The 24,587-nt window shown below is 42.1% G+C and overlaps 1 protein-coding gene across 1 annotated transcript in view; it reads left to right on the forward strand.

Annotated features, from left to right (window-relative positions):
- The first annotated feature begins 9,069 nt into the window (after nt 1-9,069).
- gatad2b (GATA zinc finger domain containing 2B) overlaps nt 9,070-24,587 on the forward strand; it is a 60,996-nt gene continuing 45,478 nt past the window's right edge. The window contains 1 exon segment of the mRNA XM_034229160.1: nt 9,070-9,694. The gene's annotated coding sequence lies outside the window, so the exon portion shown is untranslated.

Raw genomic sequence — 24,587 nt, forward strand, 5'->3', positions numbered from 1 at the left:
GTGTAAAACCTCCCCGTGGGTGTGTGGGGCTGGAGCAGTGCAGGCTGAGAGGGAGAAAGTCACAGCTTATTGCCTATAGGTTTTAACTCACGGCACCGCCGTCCTTCAAACGGGACGGTCTAAAAGCACTCGTTGTTTAGGACCGCTTTTCTCATGGTTAGACGGGCCAGCGCGAAGTGCGTGCATCACCCGATGCGCTACGGCTCTCTGGAGCAGGTGGCGGTCAGGAGTGCATACATAAATTATAGGCTAATTGATCAGAGGTGTGTAGTGGCAAGCAAGCATAGGCAAACTGTGTTTCACCTTGAGGTGAACTCGATGGCGAGTAGATATAGGCTGGTCGTACGGACTACAGTCAACTGAGCTGTTGTTTGGAGAGAAAGGGCAGGGAAAAAGTCTGTGGGCTCCGATCGGGGGGGCACAGCGCCACTAGAAACAAATAGCCTAGTGGTTGTCGCAAGAGGATAAGCTAGTTATCGCTCTTGGACGGCTTTCAGGCACCGATAAATCACTTGTATACAAGGGTGAGGCGTGAGAAGACGCCGCACTGGAGAGAATTCCCCACCCCCTCTAAGATCTCTAAAATCCGGACTAAATTGAGCTGGATGAGCTTTGCTGTCGCGCTGGTGTTTATTAAGAGTTCATGTTTGTTTGTCTGATTGTTTGTATGGGGGTCTATATTGGTTTGTCCCGCCGTCTTGTGTATGTTTTGTAACAATAATTAATCAGTCCATAGACAGGGTAAAATGAACTAAACTTTAATTATCTCACCAAAAGTAAATGACCTGAGAAAAATAAAAAGAGTGTTTTTATGTCCTGCCTCTGAGTGCAGGGGAACATGTAAACAAGAAGCCCACTGTTCAGGGTGAGCGCTAGGTGTAAGAAGAAAAGAAGATTATATTGCTTTAAGAATCCATTCTTAGATGGTATTGCTGGTATGTTAAGATATCTTTGTGACCTTGTATAAACCCTATGCCCGTCCTGCGCCCCGAGACCCTCAGAGACCTGCCTGAGGAGATCAGGGTTGCAAAATCTGGTTTTAGGTCAATGTTGTATTATTTGTTTCATTTATTCTTAATCTATGTATTGTATAGTAATAATGAATAAAAACGTAATGTATTGAACACATTCCGAAACAAAGCAGATAAGCAGAACAAGACTCAGACATAATACTAATGTTGTTGAAACCTTTTGCGCTGTTGCAGCAAAATGGAAACTGTGTTAATTATTCTGTTCCAACTGGCCACTGGAATCAGGTAATTAATATAAGTGAAGTTTCAATTACAGTTTTAAAAATTGTTTAACATTCTTTATTAAACTGTTTCAAATTATTTCTAGTATCAACCAATTGGTCTCTGTAGACAATACTAAAATTAAAATAGTTGTTAAACTACTGACAAGTTTTCTGAAACCGAGCTTATGAACAATAGAGTAAAGGTTGCTGGTTAAGCCAGGATCAATATATTTGTTGAAGTTTTTATTGTGTGCATAATAAATGTGTTAAATTAATTGAGCAATTCTTTAAAAGTATAATGTTGCAATTTCTTTAAAATAAGTAATTACAGTTACAAAATAGGTGTTGTTTTCCAAGGGCCTCTCTTTCACAGGCACTTTGAATCATAACACTCCCAAGTCCTACAGAGATCAGTATCACTTTGTGTTGCAAGCCAAATCCAGGGGTTCTACTCGAGCCCAATTTTAAATACCATAAAGAAAAGTATTGAACCCAGCTCGAGCTAAATGTGAAATGTATTTAATTAATGTGCAAGTGTTTTGATTTATTTAAAATGTTCCAGTCTAGCTTCCTTCGAGTTTAGTGTAAACAACAGATTGGTTCTCATAACATTCTCACTGCTGTGCTGTCCCAAATGTTTTAAACCTTGGGCAGATAAACACACACACACACACACACACTTTGGATGAGTAATCACTTCATCCAAATTGTAAATTGTTGCCTTCTTTAAAGTTATTAGTAATTCAAGATGAATTATTAAATTAAATTAGGTACATAACATAGAATAAACAAAATAACTTTGATTTGATCATTTCGTTCACAACATTAGACCTTGTCCTCTAATCTCTACTAGAATAAGATACGTGTGCATGTTTGGGTATTTTAACACTCCTGTAAAGTACCTAATCTGGTTATCCTTTTCATTACAGAGCTGGGGAAATGGTGTATTGCTTAGATTCTGACCCGTGCAAAGTCCAATTTTGACTGACTTTAGTTCTAATGTTAATTTGATTTCAACCCATAAGTAATTATTTAGATTAACTCAACATTTCACATGATGATGGATTAGTGCTCCACATTTTTCCCACCAATTTGTTGTGCAATTAGGCCAATGGTAAAGAGAGACATTGATGACCTTGTGTCCCTTTTGTTGGTACGTGGTTCCATTCTGTCTATGGCCTTGGACGGCTTCACTAAGAATCACCCTGTTCTGACACAGTTCTGAGTGCAGTCACAGAGATGCTATGGCTGCTCTACATGAAATGACATTAATGGTCTGGTCTGAGAATGGACACCATTCCCTGCTTCCAGAGACAATGACGCTCCTCAAACTGAACAATACTGTCTCACGTGGGCCACTCCCCCCACCAAGCCATGAACTGAAAGCTTGACATCTGCTTTGAACACCTGGAAGCCTCCCGGTCACACCAGCACCAACCCTTGGGTCAGTCAGATGGGACTAACGGCTTAACTTAGGGCATTTGGTTCAGAAATATGACTCTCGTTACCGCAGAGTGGGTTGTTTTTTAAGGCTATTCATACTGCTATGCAGAGGATGCCTGTAGGTTGGCAAGCTGTTAAAAGCCCCTACTATTTTTTAAAATAGGCCTCTTAATGTCTAGTTCTACATGTATTCACATTATATGGACAATGTTTCCACCTGGTAAAACTAAAGGCTGCACAGTACTCAGGCTACAATACGACCATTCTGTTCTGCTCTAACGATTCAATTGATAGATTCTACATCAAAACAATTAGCTTTTATTGTTTCCAATGATAACGTCATTTTAAGAGAAGGAATGCAAACCTGTTTTCAAATGTAAGGTTTTGAATGTGTTTGACATTTGTCAGTAATAACACCCTCAGACACCCACTATCATTTATGCTATGCCTTCAGTGGTGACTCAGATGTTAAGGGGAAGAAGCTTTTCCTCCCAAATCAGATATGCTTTGTTTTTCAACAAAGGTATACATTTCCTGCATAATATATGTTTCTCACAATTGTTTGTTTTTTTTGTAAGCTGCACACAGGTGATACTGAGTCTTCTCGAGTATAGATTACACCATGCTTAAATAGACTCCTAAGTTATTATTTCATATGAGACATATGTAAGAAAAGGGAGGGAAGAGGTCAATTATATTGAGTAATTGATTTTATATTGGAACATTTATTTCTCAAACCTGTTTTATGGAAGAGGAAAATATTTCTGATAAACTAATATATTATCAAACGGTAAATGGTGAATTAATATAACATTTAGAAATCATTGAGAAGGGGTGATATCCGCAGGGACTAGCTCACCTTTAACTTAAAATAACATTTCTCTACTTTGGACTGATGAGTTTATGATTCTTGCATGTTAAATGACTAACACAAACCTTACATTTATGCATGTGCATGTCTCAGGAAGGCTCCCAAATAATTCTGAGGGGCCTATCCTATTTTTGTATTTAAATGATAATGTGCTAATCCATTACCTTGAGTTGTCTGCACTCAGGAAAACATCCCTATCAAGTGTTAACCCAATAACTACAGTAGGACAGCTCTGAAGGCCAAGGGTCAGAGAGAGAGCTACGTGGGTCCACGCCAGCCACTGCAAGGTACTAGTCACCAACAAAAGTAGATGACAACAAGTGATGTGTCCTAATCACCAACAGAAGTAGATGACAACAAGTGATGTGTCCTAATCACCAACAGAAGTAGATGACAACAAGTGATGTGTCCTAATCACCAACTTGCACCACACTTGCACTACATCAGTGCTGGAATTGGGCCGGTACTCACCGGTACGCAGTACCGGCACTTCTGGTTCTGACCCATGGAGTACCGGCACTTCTTGCTCAGTACCGGCATGCTGGCGGTACTCCGGTACTCATGCACCGTGCCAGTACTCAACACTCTCCCGCCGTTCTTATTATACATCCATATATATATATATATATACAGCCGCCCTGTACTCAGTAGATGCGTCATGAGGTGCCGAACGGACATTCTCATCGCTCTAACCGCTGGAGTTTCACAGCGGCTGTCAGCTGTTTACTCCTGTCATTCAAACAGAACGTGCTGGAGAGGGGGCGGGGCTTATATTCTCCATGTAAATACTGTGGTGGAAACGACTATGTCAAAATTAACCTATTTGACCGTGATTTAATAGTAATACACGTTTAAAAATAATAATAATAATAATAATGCCGAAGTAACAACATACTGAAAACTGTTAGTAAAACCATGTTTTAATGCTTTACAATTGACATACCTAGATGCACGTGTGTTGTGTTTATGCAGTGCAACTCCCACCCAGTGGGTGGCTATGTAGAGTGATAGAACAGAGCAGGCACGCCCCCGAGAGAAGGAAAGCAAGTCACGTCACAAATTAGCATTTCTAAATGTTAGCGTGGATTAATAAAAGTACAAAAGACCAGCGGTTGTCGCCGGAAGAAACTTCAAATACAGAGAATGCTGTGCCTGTGTTGGAAATTGTGTCTGATGGGAGCTTTCTTTGGTTGATCCTCCTGCTCCAAGTTCTAGTGCATTAGCATTAGCACTAGCTCCGCCGCCTCCTCCAGAGCCTCTAACGTTAGCTGCTGCTGGCGCAACTGCCACCACCAACACCGGGCAAAGCGATGCACCTGACTGCTGGACAACGGACCAGGTGCAATATTTTTGCAAGACCAATGCATGGCTCCTTCTTAAAGATAAGAAGCTAGGATGTCTGATATGCAGAGATGTCAAATCTTTGGGAATACACACTGGACAAGGACTGAAACTGTCAACTGAATGGGGTGAGTGTGCAGTGTCTCATTTCGGTGTTGACAAGGGCAAACAACAAGCTAGCCTGAGAAAAAAAAATCAAAGAACATAAAGAATCACAAGCCCATGTAAAAGCTGCTGACATCCTTACATCTGCTTCATGTGAAACTATTCAACATCAAGTGCAGTCTATGCATAAATCTGAATTAGACACCACTATCAGAGTTTTTCGAACGGCATATAAAATTGGCAAACATAGCCGGCCATTCACAGACATGCCAATTGATTTGAATGTACAGAAACTGAATGGGCTGAACGTGGGCAGGGTTTTGCACTCCAATAAAACCTGTGGCGAAATCATCGACCACATAGCTCATGAGCTGAAGAAAAAAATGGCAAAAGACATTACAGAAAACCAAAGAAAACTCTGTGTTTTGGTCGATGAATCTACCACTATTAGTGGTAAACGGTGCTTGTTGTGTGTCTACGCTCAGCATTAGCTGATGCTGAGCCCGAAACGTTTTTTTGGGAGCTGATCGAGTTGGATGGAACAACGGCTGATGACATCACCAAGGCGTTAATGGAGTGTCTTGGAAGAGATTTTAACGAGGACTTTTTAGGTCAGTGTTTCGTTTCTTTTGCATGTGATGGGGCTTCAGTCATGCTAGGGAAGAGAACAGGCGTTGCTACCCAGTTGTGTAGTAAATTCCCAAGCCTGTTTGTGTGGCACTGCTCCAATCATCGTCTAGAGCTGGCAGTTGGGGATGTGGTCAAGGAGGTCTCAGGGCTCAATCATTTCCAGATCTTTTTTGACAAACTCTATTCCTTGTTCCATGCCTCCCCCAAAAATCAGAGGCAGTTAGCGCAGTGTGCGCAAGCAGTCGGACAGCGTCTCCTGGTGATAGGGCGTGTTTTGTCCATCCGCCGGGTGGCTTCAAGTGAAAGGAGCGTCAGAGCAGTCTGGGAAAACTACCGAGTGCTTCATGATCACTTCACAAATGCTGCAAACGACACGAGCAGGGATTCCAGAGACAGAGCAAAGTACAAGGGCCTGGATGATGTGCTCACATCTGCAACGTTTGTCAGCAATCTGGGACTGATGTACGATGCGCTCACAGAGCTCAGCGACCTCTCTCTGCAACTCCAAAAAAGAGAGATGACACTGCCTACAGCAGATAGGCTCTTAACTCGAGAAATACGAGTTTTTGAATCCATGGTCACCATGCCTGGCCCACACATGACTACAGTTCATACAGCTCTAGCTGAGAAGTCCTTCAAGGGTGTTGCCCTGCGTGAGAATGGCAGGCTTGTACAGATTCATGCAGGTCAGTTTTTCCGCAGTATGGTAGAGAATCTGAGACACAGAATGACTATCACAACCTCCTCTCATGTCAGCACAAGAGAAATCCCATTACATGGCCGGGAGGCCCGGGACAATCAGCTAATCCAGGACATGAAAGTTATCCATCCTGGAAGTTGGCCTGAAGAGGAGTTAGACGTACAGTATGGGGACGTAGAGGTGCTACGTTTGTGCGAAGTGCTGAAAGTGGACAGAAGAGAGACTGTTCAGGGCTTTCGCGAATACAAGGAAACCAGGGCATCCCGTACACCTGCTGCCATGGAGCCTCTACTGAAAGCAGTCCGAACCATCGCTGTCTCCACTAGTGAGTGTGAGCGGGCATTCAGCTGCATGAACGATATCCTTACTGCAAAAAGGAATGCTCTCTCTGTCAGCCGACTGTCCAGCCTGGTTTTCATTAAATGTAATGGACCATCACTAGGACAGTTCAATCCGGAACAGTATGTGAGGTCCTGGCTGGCAAAGGGAAGGAGAAGTGCTGATGAAAGAGCCTGTCCAGCTCCAGCCCCTGATACTGATGTCCCCAAGGCCTTCTGGAGCCTTTTCTAACAATGTGAAGTATATTGCAAAGCAGCTCACCCAGTGAGAAGACTTTTGGCATAATGTGCCGATTTGTACAGATCCTGGAGATAGAAGGACTTCAGACCAACCAGGGAGTTATCTGATCAGCTTGGTGTTCAATGTAACTCTTTACCATGGCTCAGACTTTGTTACTTGCAGTTACAGTTTCTCATTTTAGATTGTGCACATTTTGCATTTGTTTTTACATGTTCTTTGTTCATGCTCTTTATCATTTTTCTGAGTTGGAAAGTTAGATTGCATCATAGTTTACTTTATACATATTTGTATTCTTCAGTGGTGAAGTATATTGCAAAGCAGCTCAGCCATGTGAGAAGACTTTTGGCACTTTTTCGTTTTTCGTTTTCTGAGTTGGAAAGTTAGATTGCATTCAAAATGTACAGAAATACTTAATTTTGTTAAAGCTTTTTATAAAAAATGCTTCTGACCAGAGCTTTGTTTCCTTGTCATTAATGTTGAACACCACCAGAGGGGCTCTCACCTGAAAGGTCTCTGCTTCATGTGTCTTCAGCAGAAGATCTAGACTTTGATTGCTATATTTTCAGTTAATATTGACCTTACTGAGCTTTAGCCATATCCACTGCCTATCATAAAAAATGTTAAGTACAGTGAACCTTTCTAAAATATACAGTAGTAAAGAGACAAACCCACCAGCATTATAGTAGCCAAATTCTTGTTTGTGGGCTGTATATATAAAATTGACTTGAAAAAGTTGCTGATTTTAGAGTACTGGCACCTTTTTCATTCCAATTCAAGCACTGTATATGGATGTATAATAAGAACGGCGGGAGAGTGTTGAGTACTGGCACGGTGCATGAGTACCGGAGTACCGCCAGCATGCCGGTACTGAGCAAGAAGTGCCGGTACTCCATGGGTCAGAACCAGAAGTGCCGGTACTGCGTACCGGTGAGTACCGGCCCAATTCCAGCACTGGTTCTACATCCTGACACATCCTTCATCTACACTGTCTCAACGGATATTATATATATTTTATTATATTAAAAATATAATAAAATGTGGAGACTTTGGGATATTATCTCCCATTCTTTTACTTTTCTGGGCATTTTACAGACCAGACATGTCGTTGATGTCACTGTTTACCAAACTACCACTTTTTCTGAAAAATGCATAAAATGATGCAATATATGTTAAATACATGGTTTTATACATGTAATTACTGGGGTTCCATTTCCTCTGATTACCTAATTTGGGCATGCACATTTGCCGCGCGCAAACCTCCCTCTTTTGGATTTGGAAAGGTGTATGGGAGACACTTAAAGTGAATACAGTAAAATGTGTATCTAATAACGTCATCACAATCGCCACATTGATATGCAAATTAGGCGTTAACTAGGCCTAATTAATATGCGCTAATTTGCATGCAGTTACCAAGGCATTGCATGTGAAAAGGATAAAACAAAAAAACACATCACAACTTCCCCAGATAGTTACTTAGGTCAAGTCAGTATTTTCCCCTGAAATGTTATGTTTAAATGCAGATTAGCTTTAAATCTATATATGACTTCAGACATGGTAGTAAAACGAACATCATTTATATGGGTTTCTTGGAAGTTTTATTTCCATTAGAGTGAAAGAAAACATGGAAGCAAAATAGACCAAAATAAGTACATGAAAAAAACGATATTTTTGCCTGTAATTGTCCTTAAACAGTAACTTCATAATTTTGATTGTTGGCTGCTCATTTAATAACTAATAATTGTACTAGTTTGTTGTCTGCTCTTGTGCGTAGTGAATACTAAAGAAGACCATTGTCTCTGTGTTAGCTGATTATTTTGTAAAATTATGTTGAGTATTAAACAATTGCGTGAGTGTGAGGGTATTAAAATAAATTGGTCAGTAAGTCAGAGATGTGCAACTATATTTAACTTTTTGTTTTAAAACATTTTTTTATAAATGATTATGGGAAGTGCCCTTTTTCTCACTTGAGCACCCCGCCCCCCCAAAAAATGTCTGTGCACGTCACTGGATGGCAATGTTATTGAACAGTAGCATCTGAAGCTGCAGACTGAGGACTTTTCTTTGTCCCAGCATTATGACTGAGGGCGCACAGGGACAGCCTACAGGGGGGGGGGGGGCATTATATTTGATGGAGTAATGACGTTTCTTATCAGCCATCCGCACTGCTGTCACAGCTCGGTTGCCCTGTCTTGGGTCTTTGTCATGCACATGCGTGCACAAGAAACGGTTACCAGCTACAACAAGAAATCAAGCATAACAAGGCATCAACCAGGTTTCTATTAATGCCTGCCTCCACTCGAGGAAACCGGGTTACTCTAAGAATGTATGTAAAAAGATTAAAACGACCCCGTTACTTCCCTTAATGTAACGAACACATTGTTTCTTTAGCCCCATCGGAGTTAACATGGCTCTCCATCCAGACACAGACAACAACACTACTACCAACCAACCAATCAATCAGATCTCTCTCTGTCGCCACCGCGGAAATAAACGACCAATCAGCTATCAGAGTGCTTCCAGTGATAAGGGCCTGAGGACTAATCAGCTGTCTGTCTGGATCTTCTGGGGAAACGAACAGCCAATCAGCAGTCTGTCTGGTCGACACGGAGTGACTGCCTGGCCAATGAGCGGTGTGTCTAGCTGCACCGAGGGGTGAGCGTCTGCCGAGGCCCAATCAGCGGCTCAGTGCTGCCTGCCGGTGCCGGAGACTGGTGGTGAGGAGCCGCTGCAGCGCGTCAGGACCGGACCGTGAACCCGGAGACGGTACACACTGAGGCGAAAAGAGACACAGGTGAGTCCGAGGATGTGCGCGAGGCCCTGCTCCGGCGGGAGATGTTTTGAAACGGCAGCGGCGGGATTGGTGTTGCGGCAGGACGGCTAGCTGTTGTGTCGTTTTCCTCCCGGTGGATATGCTGATAGACAATAGAGCGGCTTTGCTTTGCTATTTATTGATGCGGGCTGACATGTTGGCGACCAGCAGCCGTCGCCTCGAACTGTTCATTTGCATTTAAAGGTCTGGAGTCGCAGCAGAAACATTATGGGATATCTTAAATTGCCCGGCTTGTTGTGTTTTGATAAAAGCTAAAGTGGTAACGGATATCTCGTGATTACATTGTGATGGGAACGTTGTGCGGAATGCCTCCAATCCGTTTCATTGTTTGATCCGGAGTCTCTAGGGGTTAACTCCGACTGGAGAAAGAGCCTCCGAATACTTGTTAAAGAGCGCCGGGATTATATGAGACGTTTGAATGCTTTTATTGAAGCAGAGCTGCGTGAAGTGGCGGATTAAAACACGCGAGCAGGAGGCCGGGGTCGCTGATGGCTCTCAGCAATTAGGTAGAAAAATTCGAAATGCATCAGCCATTTACGTAGACTCAACTGGCTCCATATGCACCTCAATGGCTGCCTGGCGCTGACAGCATAAGCAACACTTCACTGTAAGGCAAGGCGGTATGCAGGCGGCTGCTTGTTCCTGATCGGAGGATTAACGGAGGGAGATGTCTACATGACGTTAGAGACCAAATGGAAATCAATATTTAATGTGTGCTGCCTATTATTCTGCAGTATACAGGACCTCATTTCGTGTCTGCTGAGAGAATTGTTCTCTCCTCTGTTGCTGCACTGCTCCTCAAGATGTACATGAGTCACATGCAGATGGATTCTCATGCATATGACTGCTTGTCTTTGTGTTTGTGTTGCACATTAACGTCAATAGGCTGTGCACAGATGGAGGTGGTTATATGAGGTGAAGAGACACGGTGTGTTAGCTTCCTCCATTATGAATAATATTTACAACGATTACTAATGTTCAAGTTTTTCGTGAAGAAACATTGTAGTTATGTCATTTACACACGTTTTTGAAAGTGCAATACTATTGGTCTGTTGGAGTAAAAAGTTGACAGACAGCAGGATAATGGTCACTTTGTGCCATGTAACCTTACACTTTCCTCTGCACTTTGAAACAGCTGTTTGTTCTGAGTCCTGTCTCCTCTGTAGAACAGGCAGAGCGCTTTTCTCACACATGGCATTTAATAGAAGGGTTTTCATATGACACAGAATTTAGGGACCAGTGTTGAAACCTGTGTGGAAGGACTGTGGTTGTGGAACAGTTGGCAGACCTTGCTACACTCAGCCCTCCACTCACATAGTGATAGTGGGTCTGTATGAATGAAAGGTCCCTGCTGTTGAGGAGTGTGAATGAACTGTAGTATTCTCAATGATGGAGTCCTTCCTCTTCCTATTTCCAGCTCACAGTCCCTCACCAGCGGCAGCAGCATACAGATGCTGCCATGACACATGTTACACTATTCACCTCCAGAGTGTAGGCTTTGATGAATATGCAATTAGGCTTTAATCCTCCTTCAGCTAGTCGTTATAGAAACAATGCACATTGTGATAATATAGTTACTACCATGTGTAGAAGCAATCTGATGTCCTGCTACACAACATAAACACTGTTAAGATGTTATTCAAGGAGGCAGTCGACATAACTTTGTCATGGTGAACTAAATGTTCCTTCACAAAAATATTGTTGGCGGTCTATTTGCAAATGTGCATTTCCATTGAGGGAAATCAGATGATGTTGTTTTGACTGTTGAAAGGACTTAAAGTAGCTGAACATCAAATATCCATGACTAAACAAACAGATTGCAAGATGAAGTTAATTTGTTTTAATATTTTGCGTAATAATGATCTTCAAACCCTGATTAGTGCATAGAAGTATAACGCCACTGCATGTTTCCCAGCTGAGCCATATCGTTCTTATTGTGTACTTTCAAATTTGTATAAAATGAACAGCATCGTCTGAGCAATTTGTATGTCCAAACCCATATCAAGGAGAGATGACTTGAAGTCATCGAGTTAAAACCTAAAACATGACATTTCCTCATCCAATTATGAATAATGTGATTTCTGATGCAGGATCATAATACACAGCAAAGCTTAAGAATGCTCTGGTTTCAAGCAGTGTGTAATGTTGGACATGTACAGGACATACCTGGACCCCCCCCCCCCCCCCCCACACACACACACACACACACACAAAGGGCAGTGTCAGTGTTGAATGGTTGGCGGTGACATGGTTCCTCAGCGCTCCATGAGCAGTTCACCTGGCAGGGGGAAACAGGAAGTAGCATGTGGTGGTGGTGGTGATGAATCCAGCTTTCTTTACCCGTACACAGGTGTAAACCAGGTCCAAATGATTGCACTGAATTCACAAGTGAACACAATGGCGGTTTGCAAACATGCCTCTGTTTGGTGTTTTGCATATTTTATGAGCAAAAATGTCCAACTAGGGCAGCAGCAGCTCAGTCTGTAGGGACTTTGGAACCAGAGGGTTGCGGTTCAAATCCCTGAACAGACCAAGTATGGAGTAGTATTTGGAGAGGTTCACCTCACGGCTGAGGTGCCCTTGAGCAAGGCACTCCCCGGGCACTGTGTGTATAATGGCTGCCCACTAATTCCAATGCCATGAAGGGTTAAACGCAGCAGCTTGATTAACCGTGTGTGCTGTGTACATGTACATATCAGAAGTCCTGCAGCGGGGACATTTACAGCGTTACAGCAGAAGTGACATAGCAGTAAACATAGAGAAAAAACACATTAGTAATCAAATGAAAATAAAGACAAATAGATTCTTATCCATGGTATGAACCTATTTAGGTTTTGAGGTATTATAACAATTATTATGATTATTGCACAGCAGAATTGCAAAAATGTTTTTGCTCAAATGAATCATAGTATGAAAAGATGATGTTTTCCTTCCCACCAAGGCCAGAGTGGATAAGGCTGGAAAGCAACCTTTTTGTGGGATTCTCAAACAGCATGTGGATCCTCCGAGGTCAGAATCTGACACCGACGGCCCCTACACACGGCGGCGTGCGTTGAAGCTTGCCGGTGAGCGTGTCTGAAACTCGACCAACAACCAATCACATGAATCTCCCACCCCTGACACACAAGCAGCGGTTTGATTGGCTAGAGCTTGTACTGGCATATGATTGGATTGGCTGACGCTTCCGCCGAAGCTTCAAAAGTTGAACATTGCTCTACTTTTGCAGCGAGCAACGCGAGCAAAAGCTACGCTTTGCTCCCACAATGCAGTTCGGCGAAGCGTGACGTCACCCCATTCAAAGTGAATGGGCAGAAGCGTTGAAGCTTCAACGCACGCCGTCGGTGCAGCCAGGTGGAGGCACTCAGAACACTCAGCGCTTGGACCGCTCTTCAGGTGGCTGTGGCCAACAAGAACCAGGGTTAAATGTTCCAAAAGATGAACTTGAATCTAGACGGGAACAAAATCCAAGATCTCACTGGCTGCTGTGGTTTCTGTCCTTTCAAAGTAAACGGTTGCCAAAAAATGCATCGCAATGAAAAAAGAAGGAATTTAAATTGGTAATGTGCAGAATTAATGAATATAAATTGCAAAATGCCCCTTCCATAACATTTGCCAGAAATGGTGTAAGGCCTGGCACCCGTGTTGTGGGTTCGGGGGGGGGGGGGGGGGGGGCTGTACTGCACAGCTCAGAGGGCATGAGATTAGCTGGTCCACCTTTTTAATGGACAAACAGTGATTTTCCGCCCAAAAGACGGTGTGTAGGGCCCTGGGATTCTGTCCTGCAGTCGGCATGGTCAAAAGTGGAGCGGCTACGAGCTAAAGGCTAACATCTGCTCAGTGTGTTTCTCTGATATCCTAAGATCTAATCGCTCAGCTGCAAATTGTCCATATAACCAGGGCTGCACATAACTGGTGCGCAGGTGCGCATGCGCACCTCCACCAAAAAAAGAGCACCGGGTCATTTGAAAAAAAGTGCATTTGCGTACCAACATTGAGAGAGGGAGAAGAGAAAAGAGAGGAGAGAGAGAGAGAGAAAGATATTTGCGAGTTGCATATGAACTCAGGGCCGGCCCGTAGCACTGGCGTTATAGATGTTCGCCTAGGGCGCCAGATCTGTGGAGGCGCTGCGCTGGCAGCTCTGAGAGGGAAAAAAACATTTTTGACCGTTGGGGCTCATCCTAATTTTCGGCCTTGATGTAACAATATTCATAATTAAGTAAATGTAACACCCTTTTCACCCCGGTTACACTTTTCATTTGCCCTGTACGATGGGCGCTGTAAGTGATGAAAATGGGGGATGTTGGCTTATCTGGCGCCCGCAGCTCACAGCCAAAGTGCGAGTGAGCGTGGGAGAGAGAGAAGGGCGCACCGCCCGGTGTTGTTATTAGAATCTGGTGCTAGCTGCTCTAACGGATATAAGAAGAAGATGTTTCTACAATAATGTGGAGGGAGAGTCCTCTCCAGTCAGACTGAGAGGCTGATACTACAGCTCAGTGAGGTAAAGGACTCTGAGTGTTTAGATAGTTCACTTTAGTCTAAGTTCAAACAGTTTGGTCACAATTTATGTAAACACATATTTCCAAGGCACTCCTTTATAATTATTGGGATAAACAGGTTTGAAATAATTCCAATGCATACAGTAACCAAAAATATCCTTTAAAACTGGAGAGATACACAAAAAAATGCATTTAAATAAGATATGAATGAACAACACAAATAAAATAAGTTACATTAATTTGTTATTAGCTATGGTAGGTTATTGGTTATGTTCACATACTTATTTGAGTACATCCACTTGTCTAAGATGACAACAGAGACTTTCGACCCAAAACCAGCTGTTGACTTGTGGATGCAAGCAGCTAATCGCAGACTCAACCAGAGAGGAAGAAGTAGGCCTACATCATCAGCTACCATGTCTGACAGAGAGGAAGACAGTGAGGAGAACAGTCAGGAGGGTAGTGATGACAGCTTGTAGGATTACTGGTCGTGCTAATGTTGTCTTGTGTTCACCTCTGCATGTGTGTTCTGTGTTCACCTCTGCATGTGTGTTCTGTGTTCACCTCTGCATGTGTGTTCAGTGCCGTGTGTCTGGCAAATAAAGTCAAGACCCCCTCAAAAGTTACGGTTTATTTCATTTTAAGGATGAGCACCAAGCAACATCTCCAGGTGCTCCTTGAGAACCAGGGCAAAAAAGTTATGTGCACCCCTGGTTATTGGTTATGTTCACATACTTATTTGAGTACATCCACTTGTCTAAGATGACAACAGAGACTTTCGACCCAAACCCAGCTGTTGACTTGTGGATGCAAGCAGCTAATCACAGACTCAACCAGAGAGAAAGAAGTAGGCCTACATCATCAGCTACCATGTCTGGCAAAAAAGTTATGTGCACCCCTGCATATAACATCCCTAGGCCCTGTATAGTGGAGTGGCACACCCCATATCTCTGTGTTCATGGACACGTGGTGAGTGGATGCACTCTAGGTGCCATTGCTTGGGCTAAAAGCAATGGGTGGGTGGGTGGATGTGACGTAGAGCCAGAGCTCCACCGCTCTACATTCAGGACTTTTAATTCCAATAGAGACGTCTTCTCTCTAGCTGATCCAGTGATATCAGTTTCAGGAGTCAGCATATCTAACTTTATCATTTCATCTGATCATTTGTATAGGTTTTAACCCTCAGCACCTTATTTGTCATATAGTGAAAAAAAGGTGAACAAAGTCAGTAAGCTGTATTCTCACCCATATTTAATCATACATGCTTATCTTCTGCTGCAAATAAACATAAGTATCCCATTGTACTCTGTATCTAAATATAGGGTTAAATATGAAAGAACTTGGAGCAGAAGTAAGACAGGGCTGAGCGATATGAAGAGAATCCAAAATCACACTTTCTTTAGACCAAATCCCTCAATCAATAATGTGAGGATATCGTAGGGTTGACCATTAATGATGTTGCAAAAAGAGAATTCGATAAATATTCACAAGTCGGTGGATTTATTGAAAAAATTGGTAAATGCAAAATATAGAAAAGCTGGTAATTCAGAAAAAATCTTCATCTTTGAAACCAGGCAAAGACATGATTTAGGATATTATTGCATCCGATTTTCTGGGACAATGTCTAAGCTAAGCACATAGATATGATATGGATATGTCGCCGCCCTATGGTGATGATGGCCTAATGTAGCTATAAGGATTGGCCAGTCATGTTTTGATGTGTAATCAGGCTGAAGAGCTGTGGCCTGGAAACTCAGCACTAATTGATCTGTAATGAGTCCATGAAGCAGGGGTTTGTAGGTACTGTAGTACAGTGCAGGGCAGAGTGGGATGCAGTCAGCAGCGTGCACATCCCTGCTGCAGCGCTGTGCTGCACCAGGCCAGGTGCTCACAAGGTCACCCCAGTCCACACAGCGCTCACTGCACAGACACAATGTTTTTAATTTCATCCTGATAAAACATAGATCATTCTAAGATGGGGTATTATTATATATGCGTGCATGGGTCAATGACCTATAAGGATTTTAACAAGTACATTTTTAAATACAATCATTCATAACATCTATTTAAATTGTTTCTAACATTAAGATTGTGTGTACACAAAAAATCATATATATATTGCACCTGAAACAACAAATAAATCCTGAGTTACGGTTTCTTTACTTCCTCTCCAGAAAAAAGGGCCAGTATAAGAAACTGATTCAGAAATCAGTTTCAGTGTCAGCTGCTGCCTGCCACTCCTCCCCCCGCAGACCCACTGGAAATCAGTCCCCTACTTATTCGGAGCTCCGTAAAATCAAGCTGTCTATGCCGTTCTGACGGTTCTATTGAAACGATTTTCATATTTTGGAGTAATTATACAGTTTTTGAAGAACAGAAATATTGTTTTCTGGCATCACTCTGAATTGCAAATCTGCATTTTGGTATCAGGGCGGCATGCCGAAAGTAAGAGGGCGCAGCGTTCAGACAAAACCCTGTGTCAGGGATTTATATTTCATCCAGAAAAATGTGATATTTGCTTTCCAATTTAATACAGTAAATGCAATAATTGGCGCACCACATGATCAGTGGTTGCTCCCAAATGACCCTCAGATTCTCAAAACTCGATATGTGTATTGGTTAGGGTCAGTGTTCATACTAGTGTGAGGTCATACATCCAGCACTCTGAGCTGAACATTTTCATTGTTTAAGAAAGGTCTAATGAGCAATATATAGAATACATCATAAAGCACACTCAACTAAAGTTAAAGGCTGCTCCGATCACTTGTGGAGGATGTTTCTGTTAATGGCCTCAGACTAGGCTGCTCGATTATGGCAAAAATCATAATCTCGATGATTTGGGTCAATAATTGATATCACGATTATTAAAACCGATTATCCATTTACTTTGAAAACATCCATTTATTGAAAATAAATGTGAACAGTATGTTTTTAACAGTTGATTACCCTGAACTTAAGTATTCTCAAAGTGCTTCTCCAAAGTGTGGTCCGCGGACCACTGGTGGTCCGTGAGTATATTGGTTAAAATTCACATTTGAAATGAATTAATTAATTTAAGTTTGTCCGCACTCTTGCGGGAATATCTCCGCAATGGAGCGAGGTTAAGTTTAACTTTATATTGGCATGATATAGCCAGATAAACACCTTCATCACACATGTAGTCACTTGTTTGTACCATTTTCAGGCGATTTGTAATCTGTTCTAGAAAAACGATGTGTTGTTTTATGATATTTGTGGAGTAGGTGATCCGCAAGTGTTTTTTTTATTGGTTAAGTGGTCCTAGGTATGAAAAAGTTTGAGAAACACTGGTATAATTCAACTTGGAAAACCAATAAATAACATTTTTTTATTTTTTTTTTCATAATCGTTGCAAGCCAAAATCGTAATTGCGATTAAAATATGATTAATTGAGCAGCCCTACCTCAGACATTGAAATTCTCCCTTTTTATATATAAATATATTTGCGCACAGGTTATGAATGCCACATAGAAGAGATATGTCTCAAACTCAGGACCTGCGGGACCCAATCACCCGCTTCATGTTATGTTGTCCTTGAAAGCTTTCAAATAATGTAATTTGCTTATCATACAATTGATGCTGCTTTTGCGGGGGGTACGGAGTCCCCTAAACTACATGTCCCAATATGCATCTTGATTTGTCACCTGCGTATTGAAGTGTCTGACTATCAGCCGGTTCCAGCAGCAGCACTCTATCAGAAGAAAGGGTTGTTAAAAAATCAAAAATAAATAAAAAATGTCCACGAAAAGAAAAGCTGATGCAGAGGGGAGGGCCGTTTAATGAGAGTTGAAGCCAATACATGTTTGTGCTTCATGGAGGCAGGCCGGTATCTTCTTTGCCACCTTGCAGTGCACAAAGAATACCATTTACCACAGCAGATCAACATCTAAGAAGGAGAATGCTAACCTGAGCCACCAAGAAGCGTGACAAATACTCCTAAAGGCCTGCCTTCTGTACATGAGGTGACCCGCTCTATCAAAGTCAGTCGGATGGTGCTCTGGCTCATTTTCAGATAAACATGGATTCATTTTAAACTAATGTAATGGTCCTTTTGGAGTTTTTGTTGATTTTAAAAAATAATGCTTTTTTTTTTTTATAGCGTGACATACAATTGACACTGAGAATCATAGAATTTACCTGTTTTCAACTACTAATATACTGTTATGGTGACATCCCTATTGCCGCAACTAACAATTCATATTTGATTATTAACTCAATGTATTCATTTTGAATTTGAAACTTGAGAAAGTCCTAGGCAGGGCCGTATCCACCATTGAGGTCACCGAGGTCCGGACCTCTGTAATATTTTCCGAGCTGTGTATATATAACTAAACTTCTGAAATAACGGCACTAAACGGGGTTCTTTGTAGTACTTCCATTTACTGACCATGGGGGCGCTGCATAACTAAGTAGCCTCTGTTAAAGCAAAGAGAAGAAGACGACATGTATCAACAAACCTCCGCAGCCCGGACTTGTATCGGAGCAGCGGAGGAGTGATGAGGTATCTAGAGATCTGAGTCCAGGGGGCTGCTTGTGTTTCTGTTCATCAGGACATCGTATGAGCAGCAGATCCTGTGTGAACGCTCTACGTTAGTCAGTGGACGTCCGACAACATGCACACTAACTTATATTGCAGCTTTAGGCTATACTTTGGTTTAAATAGCGTGAATAAACTAGCTGGAGAGCTAAAGTGAATTACATTCATCCAATGTCAGAAGTATTACCTTTTAACAAACGTTGTAATGCTTTTCTTGGAGTAAAACATTGAAGATATAACATTATATTGTTTTCTTTTTACACTGACTCAGATTAAATTAAAGGACTACGTCAGTCAAAGCTCAGCTTTGGTAAGGAAGAGACAGGACAGGCAGAGAGGAAAGAGAGAGGAGAGAGAGGAGAGAGAGAGAGAGTGATGGAAGTCAGGGAGGAACTGCAGGTACAGTCACACAAAATAATGTAGGCTTAACCCTCTGGAGTCTAATACCTCATTCCAGGGGCGGACTGGGACTAAAATTCAGCCCTGGAAACTGACCCAGTCCGGCCACATGAAATGTCAAATGTTAGAAATCCGCTGTTTATTATTTAAAGTTTTACGTCCGATTTGCTCCTTTTTTCATCTCAGTACACAGCTCCAGTTTGGGCATTGGCCTGTCATCAGATTTCATTTTAGTTGCTGCTGTAGCGGAAGTTTAGTAAAATAATTTTGGATGAAATACTCCACCCTCCATAATTGCACTTGCTTCAGTTGCTTGCTACTTTTTAAGGGCAGTGATGACAGTTACAGTACGAACTGAAGTTGATGCGATTTGGTTGGATTGTGAGGCATGACGTGAGCCTCATCTGATTGGTCAATCCCTCCATTTTTTTTCACCAAGGGAAGCCAATTTCGGCTGGCCTCCTCTCACAACAGAGAGTGCAATCTACTGTTTCACCATAACATCTAGAGGGGCGCTGTTTCACTCTTTGTAAAATACTCAATGAGAATGGGGGAGAGACGGGCCGGCAGCATAATTACCGAAACTAAACGAAGTGTTTTTATGTATTTATTAATATTATAACTACAATCCAAAAAACAGGGGAAGCCTGGCATTCCCTTGGCCTCCAGGAGAAAACGCCACTGAGTTCAAGGGATAATTCTCACCCACCTCTTGCTCTTGCCCTGCACTTGTATACGTGCCAGTTGAGCTGGTTCTTCCACCAGCTCAACTCTGTCCCTCATCATGAACGCAGGAGGCTGGCTGTATATCTGAACTCGCGCCCACATCATCTTGCACTGGTTCTAAGCTGCTGCTGCTGATAGTGCTTGTAGCAGCGCTGCTGCCAAAAAGGTCTGTCAATTTGCCACATGTATATGCTTCACCTGCGAGTGACTTCATCTTTTTTTCTCTTGCCTTCTCGGCCCCACCTTTTTCTTTTCGTTTTCTTTGATTTTTAACCATGTTTTTTCATTCTCCCTGTCTGCCGTGGCGTCTAATCCCTTCTCTTCATGTGGCCGGTCTTTTTTCTTCTTCGTGTGTGATTATTTGACATAAAAACCACACAACTGCATTAGCGGCCGCTGTCGCCCTCTGTCGGCTGTCAGCGCAATTTAAATGATGACGTTAAACCTTTTTTTTTTTTAAAGTGCCGGCCGTCAACGCCGCTTGACGACCGGCCGTTCTGTGGTTCTCCAGATTCTACAGATGGCCAGTCCGCCCCTGCCTCATTCACACCAACGCAACTCCGGTTCAAGCTCCGTGCTAGAGCTTTTCAGGTTCAGAACCAGTTCTTCGGCTTAGCTCTGGCTCTTTTCACACCGCCCATAGTCCGACTGGTAATGCGTCGTTGCGTCATCGTTTGCGTCATGACGTAAACCGTTTGCGTGCCTGCTTCATAAAGCCAAACCGCGCGGATGAAATCAGTTGCATTCATTTCTTATGGCTCTAGCTGCAGCTTTTCCGGAGTCATTTCTGTGGTTTAGTTATATTCTTATAAAAAAGTGTACTCGTGTCAATAAAGGTTTTTTTAAAACACAACTGCTTCCGAGGTCGGTCTTATTTCTTAAGGTGGACTGAACCATGAGTGTGGATATGTAACAGGTATGTAACAGCTGTTCTCAAATGAACACGTGAAGTAAAGTTTAATATTTATAGTTTTATAGATTTATAATGAGTTTATAATGAGAGGTGATCAACGTGAATGCTCAGGTTCCACCTTAACACGCAGACACGTTGCTTCACCATGAGCAGAAACCTTTATACAGTCTATGGCAGAAACACTGAAACTCTGAAACTCTGGTTAAGTTTCTCCATCGTTGTGTACAAACTGGATAAAACGCGGGCTTTTTGTTGTTGTTCAGGAGTTGATCTGTCTCTGCCCCTGCCCCCGCCTCGACGTAAGCGTGACGTATGTGGTGCTTTTGCTCTGGCCGGACAATTTGTTGGTGCTTGAAACGAACCGGATTCCGGAGCTAAGAGGCTGCTCCGCTGCGGTGTGAAGAGGAAAACCAGGTGCTTTTCAAGCTCCAGCTCCGAACCGGCCCTGAAACACCGTTGGTGTGAATGAGGTATAAGGGTATTTTCTCGATTTTTAGACGTTTTCTTAAATCACCTTTTTAAATGTATTTCTTCTAACATGGCACCCCATGTGTTACATATCAAAATGTTCAGGACAATCTCTGGGATTGCTATATATGCATATTACTCACCTTAGAGCACTGTTTGATGAGATAAGTAGCTCAAAAGCTTAAAATGTGACATCTGATTTTCGGAAAATCTTCAAAACTCTTGTGAAAAGACAAATTTACTCATGTGATCGAATTGTTTTGGTGTTTTAGATTTGGTTACCAAAGTCCTAGGATCACAAAAGCAGTGAAATATTTGAATTACACTGTATATAAATGTGTTATTCATGTCTAAAATTTTAAAAAAATTATTCGAATTTTGAGTGAAACAGGTTTTTATCACTCTACTTTCACCACAGCAGGGACTGAGATACGTCAGGACTGAATAAGGACTTCATATTACATACCAAGGTTAATGTGATGTGTACAAATACAAATTGAGCATTCAACCTTTTTTTTTCAACCAACAATTTATTATAAATATGTTTTTTTTCAACCAACTATTTATATAAATATAAGAAACTGGAAAATCTAACTATTTACAATATTGAACATCAGAACTTTCAACCAACTATTCATTATAAATGTCAAGACAGTGTCAAGGTCTTTGTCTGTCTTCCAAGACAGTGGGTCTGGCTGCTGTGAAGATGGGGGTGATGGTGCATGGGCTGCTGTGTAGGTGGGGTGTACAAGTGCTATACGAGACCTCCACGAGACCTCCTTGCTGGCTGGGTTGAAGGTGATGGCTGTGGTGGAGCCTTTGTGCTGAGGTGTATCTTGACCTGGTGGCAGCCGCAGATGGAGGTGGAGGCAGCTGTGTAGTGATGCTGGTCCTTGGTGGTGATGGCTCTGGTGAAGGCCCTTGAGCCACGGTAGATCTTGACCTGGGGGCCGGCACAGATGGATGTTCTGGCTGCTGGATAAACGCCGCCTGTGTAGGACAATAATTACAACTAATTTCATTGAAATAAAGTTCAAGTAAAATGTTGCTCAAGCACAAATAACAATGCACACATAAAAATAAAGTTTGGGAGGTTGCAGAAGGAGTCTTTCTCAATCTCTCTCTCTCTCACACACACACACACACACACACACACAGGTATTTCCAATTACTTTACATTCAGTATAAAATCACAGACACACATATACATAGGCTACATCTGATTACAAAGTCTCATCTGTACAGGACGGTAAAATAATAACAGGCACACATAAATCTATGACAGTCTCATCTGTACAGAACAGTATGATAAAATAATCGATGGCAAAAACATGTCACTGTAAATGTCTCCGTTGTGGGACGAATACATGATTAATTTAATCATCTACACATGTAATCTCACTTTTACACACCAAAATAACGTTAACACAGAGTAAACGTTTGCTAATGGAGAGTCTATTTTGTCCCAATAAAAAGTTCATGACTATCGATAAAAAATATATATCAATAAACCTATTGTTCATTTTCGCGGTATTCCCCACACATTGCCAGTACACTATTACTGTAATATTTACACTTACCCATGTCCAAATGGATCCTTGTTGTTGTCTTTGTATTCTGCTTCTTCAAAAGAGTCGAAGACTTCAGGTTCTGAGGCTCTATCTTCACTGCTGCTAGCGAAAAAAATCTCTAGCGAAGTCGGCAACTGTAACGTTTTTTTTTAGCCATTTTCTCTGTCTCTCTCTCTCTCCTCACAGACGTAAACTGATGGGAGACACGTGGTTTATGTTTTGTTTACTTGGTGGGTAGGGCTGTAGCGATACACTAATCTCACGATACGATACACGATATTCAGCTCACAATACGATATATATCACGATATTCAGCCAACGATTCGATACGATTCGATATAATTCGATACACTTTCATTTTCTGAAAGATTTTAAAGGGACAGTGTGATTTTAGTGACATCTTGAGTGTTCCATTGACTTGGATTGAATTAATTCAACTGAAAACTGAAAGCATCAATTATACAATATATGGCTCTGACAGAGAGTCTACAGCTTGCAAATGCTGGACAAAATGAATCAAAAGATGTGGTGAGAAAATTTGTTTCATTTATTGAAACTGTGCAAACTGTAGCTTACAAGCCTTTGAAACGTAAGTACATAAAGTGCAGTATCACAATGGAGAATGGAGAATTAAAAGGTGCAGCAGGTGGCGGAACACAGGGGATTTGAATGGGACTTGTTAGAAATTAAAATCAATGTTTTGATGGCATAAAGTACCTTAAACATACCGTCAGTTTAAATGCTGTTTTATACTGAAAAACCAGAAGTTCTTGTGCACAACCAGTTGTTAAGCTTTTATTCTGAAAATCCTTCATCTCCGGTTAGCATTTAGCATGTGGCCAATATACCATTTACTATAGAGGTGAATTTAGTAGCGATATGACACGGAGTGTTGCACACCGAAACCTACTGATTTCAACACTACAACTATAGACGTCGAGATATTATTATTGCTGAATATTAAATGAAGGTACAGTTTATTTGAATACGTTTGTTTACAGACGTGGGTAGCATGAGACAACATCCGGAACTTCCGGAAATGATACCAGCCGTGAGTATTTATTACAGCGTTTAAAATGTATTAAATGAAAAGTCATGAAAGAGATAAGGAGGAGAAAAGGCATGTTTAGTTATATATTTAATGTACAATGTCTGAATCCTCTGATATGCGCAACAATGAACATTGGAGACGTGGAGGGCCGGCCCCCAGCAGCGCCAACCGGCCCACAGGGAGGAGCCAGCAGAGGATATTTAACAGCTGGAAAGATGGAGCTTGCTCTCTTCCCATCGCTCACGAGAGCCAGAACACAGCTGTTTTTCTGACTGAACCATCTTCTGCTTGTAACATTACCGCGCTTTTTATTAATTAAAGTATACATTTGAACCTTCTCAGAGACTCAATTAGTCTCCTTTTTAAAGCTTCTCTCCTGGACGCGAGAATAACGAACACAGTTATCAGACTTAATGTATCGATACCCGCGGTTGAAATATCGATACTTTCTCGGAAAACTAAATATCGATATATATCGCAGGATCGATTAAATTGCACAGCCCTATTGGTGGGTAGGTCCTTAGTGATTTCTCGATGTCCATTGGTCATTTCAGACCATGATGGCTGCCGGCCGAGATTTCCTTGACGGACACACAAATCCACCAATCCCACACAGTGTAAAGTCAAGCTGCTTTGAGCGGCCATATTGGCTGCTGTGCCCTGGTTACAGTCTCA

This window comes from Gymnodraco acuticeps, unplaced genomic scaffold, assembly GCF_902827175.1.
Source record: "Gymnodraco acuticeps unplaced genomic scaffold, fGymAcu1.1, whole genome shotgun sequence".
Classification (NCBI taxonomy): domain Eukaryota; kingdom Metazoa; phylum Chordata; class Actinopteri; order Perciformes; family Bathydraconidae; genus Gymnodraco; species Gymnodraco acuticeps.